The sequence below is a fragment of the Fragaria vesca genome, linkage group LG3 (genome assembly GCF_000184155.1).
Source record: "Fragaria vesca subsp. vesca linkage group LG3, FraVesHawaii_1.0, whole genome shotgun sequence".
Lineage (NCBI taxonomy): Eukaryota > Viridiplantae > Streptophyta > Magnoliopsida > Rosales > Rosaceae > Fragaria > Fragaria vesca.
This window is the reverse complement of record NC_020493.1, coordinates 4351194-4355369: the sequence shown is the minus strand read 5'-3', so window position 1 is coordinate 4355369 and position 4176 is coordinate 4351194. Positions and strand designations below refer to the sequence as shown.

At 38.3% G+C, this 4176-nt stretch overlaps 1 pseudogene across 1 annotated transcript in view; it reads left to right on the top strand.

Moving 5' to 3' along the window:
• LOC101299458 overlaps positions 1-717 on the top strand; it is a 15083-nt pseudogene extending 14366 nt beyond the window's left edge. The window contains exons 9-10 of the transcript XR_184358.1: positions 44-368; positions 439-717. The product of XR_184358.1 is annotated as an uncharacterized LOC101299458 (transcript). The remainder of the gene's footprint in view (positions 1-43; positions 369-438) is intronic.
• The last annotated feature ends 3459 nt before the right edge of the window (positions 718-4176 follow it).

The following is a 4176-nucleotide window of genomic DNA, read 5'->3' as shown; positions in this document are numbered from 1 at the left end:
TCATTATAATTCTTAACGTTAAATTAACTACACTGATATGTAGAGATGACCTAGAAGTGTACTAAGCGGAACTAGAAGATCTTGCCAAGAAGATTCTTAACCTCATGGCAAAAGCACTGGGAGTGGAAGCTAACTATATGAGAGAGTTGTTTGACCAAGGGACTCAAATGTTTAGGATGAACTATTATCCACCATGTAAGCAACCAGAGCTCGTCATTGGCCTTAACCCTCACTCAGATCCTGTTGGATTGACCATCCTCCTCCAAGTGAATGAAATGGAAGGTCTTCAGGTTAGGAAAGATGGAAGGTGGACTCCGATTAAACCCCTAAACAATCCTTTCATCGTCAACGTCGGAGATATTTTGGAGGTAAGGCACTAAACGCAACACCTATTGCATACGAAATATGATCATAATGTATATCTTCACGTCTCAACAGATTGTGACGAATGGAATTTACCGTAGCATTGAGCATCGGGCTACGGTGAACCAGGAGAAGGAGAGGCTGTCGATAGCTACTTTTTACAGTCCAAACTTGGGAGGAGACCTGGGTCCTGCTCCGAGCCTCATTACTCCGGAGACACCAGCATTGTTCAAGAGAATAGGTGTTGCAGACTACTTCAGGGGAATTTTTGCCCGCAAACTCGAGGGGAAGTCGTACATAGATGTCATGAGGATTCAACATGGTGATGAGGATGGCAATGGCTCCCAAGACTAGATGTGCTCTAAAGTTTGCTTACCTAAATAAATTTGAGCACTATAAAGTTTGGGAACAACCTACTTTAAAGTTCCTCTGTTATGCTTTGATTTGATATGTTATCCCTTGAAAGGGAGAGCACCATCATGGTGTAGGAAAATAAAAGTTTCTGGAATTTTCTCATCCTTCATTTCATTTTCAAAGTAAATACTAAATTGTGACTGTAATTTAGGATAACAATCTTGTCGTGTTATGTCTTTTAGATTTATTGTTTTGCTCATACTAGATGTGCTCATGTTAAGTCTTTTAGATTTATTGTTTTGCTCATACTAGATGTGCTCATGTTAATTTAGGATAACATCCTTCATTTCATTTTCAAAGAAAATACTAGATGTGCTCATCTTAAGTCTTTTAGATTTATTGTTTTGCTCATGTTAAGTCTTTCGGATTTCTTGTTAGATTGTAATATCAAGTCTTTGCGTAATAGATGTTGATAAGGGCCACTCGTGACATTCGAGCTTTAGATTTAACCTGTTTTCTTTATTTGTAAAAAAATAAGGACAAAAGACATTATTAAAAACAAAAGTTAAGTTAACGAAATGCAAAGAAAGATGGAGGAATCGTAAATGAGTGTAAACTTTGGTTTTCATAAAAAATAATATTTGTTTTAAATAAAAAACAATATTTCTGAGCTAAATTATATATAGCCTCCCTTTATAGCCTACGGATCCACAATTAGCTATCCGGGATCCGGCTCCTCTAAAATGAGGAGCCCCGTGAAGTTAGTCTAAGTTCATAAAATCCACACTTTTTATCTATTCTAAGGGTTCTAAGCAAGACATATCACTCTTAAATCAATTTAGGCTAACCCATATGGTTAACTTTGGTAACAGCCGTCAACTACATTAAAAAAAAAAGACAGAGGGTTTACGTCTACTGCCTGGTATATTAGGTTAAAGTCAAGTTGAATCGAAACCTTGGAATTAGGTTAAAATCAAGTTGAATAGAAACCTTCATATATAATATATATTCCTTGAGTTCCAAAGCTCCCTGAATGAATCAAAAGAAATTGGACGCCAAGAGGATTAGTTTATTGCTTTAGGATGATAATAATCTAACTCATCTAACTGAAACTTGTGATCAGAACTCCAACACTAAAATAGCAGCCTCGTCCATCAAAAAAGAGAAAACCAGATGATAAAGCTTAGTTGATAAAGTAGGCCTTGGTTTCGCAAAAAGTGAGGATGTAACAGACAAGTATTTGCCTACTTAGACGCGTGTTTTTCAGTTTTACAAACACAAGATAAGAACATTACATCTAAGAGTGCTCAAACTACGGATGAAAATCAAACCCAATGAAATCAGTACAGATGAAAATCAGCTTTATGGCCTTTATCAATTAATACCAAAATCATACTCTATGTTAACCTACAAAATCTGAATTCAACATTAAAAAAATTGAGCTTGTCATTTCATCGAACACCTTATGTGTGTTATTAGAACTCAGTACAAGTCCCAAATACAAAAGAATCCAACAGTTGATTTCAAAGTTTAGAAACATGTGAAACGCAGGGGCGGAGCCAGCCCAGGTGAAGTTGAAGCCCAAAAAAACAAAACCAACTTCTAATAAAAAATAAAAAAAATTATATACCCAAATACCCAATACCCATCGATCTGAGACTGAAAGAGCTAAATTGTAGTCTCTCTCTCTTAGTCTCTGTCTCTCACTACTCACAGCCACTGTCCACTGAGGCACCACACCTGACGCCTAAAGCCCCAAATCCTTTCATCCTTTGCCCAATGGTTGACTGGCCCTTGGCTGTCGCTCTTGCCTCTCGCCGGTTGCTCTTGCCTGTCGCCGCTGGCCCGCCGCGCTCCTGCCGATTCCCTTCCCAATCCGGTCCCCGAATGGCCGAATCCCCCGATCCCTACGACCCTACTTCTTGACTTCTTGTCTTCCTCAATCCTCAGGTATGGCTATTGGCTAATCACTAATGCCTAATGACTCTTTGCCTCTTTCCCCGATCCTTACTTCCTGAGTTCTTTGCCTAAATTGTAATTGTTGTTTTACTAAATTAGGGAATAGAATTCAATAGGAAATACTGGAATAGGGAATAGAATTCAGTTAACTTGACACGACCCACCCCGAAATTTCACCCTGAAACCCGGAGTAAGTCGTGCGGGGACCACCTCCAAGGAAAATTTACCGAAAAGATTGGTAAAACCTCCCTTGGAAATGGACAACCCTAACCCGAAAAATTTCCAATTCACACTCTTACTACAGCACGTCCAAAAAAATAACACACCATTATCCAGCTAAATAAAAGCAAATATTATCCTTCAGAAATTCTAAACATAAAGTCAACCGACCGAGCACACTACTAAAATAATATACAATATTCCCAAAGTATTCAGAGCTACTAGACACTAGCGGAAGCAAGAAAACACTAGTAGGTTAAACAGGTAACCTACTGATGAAAACTGGCGGAAAAGCGGGTAACTATGCCTCGTCTCCTACTAGGCCCAACCTGAACTCTGCAGACTGGGCAATTTAAAACGAAGGGCCCAGGGGAAAACATGTGGAACAGTTAGAGTGAGTGGACAAAAATAAATTAAATAAAATATTTCTTTATGCTTCCCCAATTTAATTTCCAAAGAAAATTTACTGCATGCAATCGCTCAAAAGCGCTCAACTCAAAAACTGGCAACTTCACGACCAGCACCGGCTAGTCACCACAACTTAATAAAATACAGCCTCTCAGGCTAAATTATATATAAACATATATAAGTGTATGTATTTACACTCGTCAGACTCCTTGTATGAATTCTAAGAACAAATTAGAAAAATAGAAATTCATACAAGGCTACTACGCTTGCGTCTAACGCTCACGTCACACCATAATGGAATTGTACCTCAGTATAGCAGAAAAAGCACGAGTGTATATACGTGTGGACTCCCTATATGAAAACCTAAATAAACCAAATAAGAAAATAGTTTTCATATAGGGCTACTACGCTTGTGTCTAACACTCACGTCACACCATAATAGTATTTTACCTCATTATGGCGGATCAAACACGTATGACTAGCTAGCATTTACATATACATACTATCATCATAAACATCCAATAAACATATCCACCGAAAATCTCATTTTCGGGATCTCTCCAAAGGAGGAAAATTGCCAAATATCCGAGAAATAAATAAATCTCAGGAAAAGAAATAATGATCAACAGATAATTCATCGCATGCTTTTCAATTAAAATAAAGGTCCACTCACTAATTAGGCCTAAGCCTGATGACGCTCCGAGGCTTCCTCTGCTCGGGCCTCCTCTCGTCCTGTTCCAAATATATAATTAATTTCCCACCAAAAATCCAATATTTAAACAAAATGGGCAAAATTAAACGTGAGCCTCCCACACACTCATCATTGCCCAAATTCGCCATTCTTAACTCAATACGGCTCAAACTTCGCCGAAC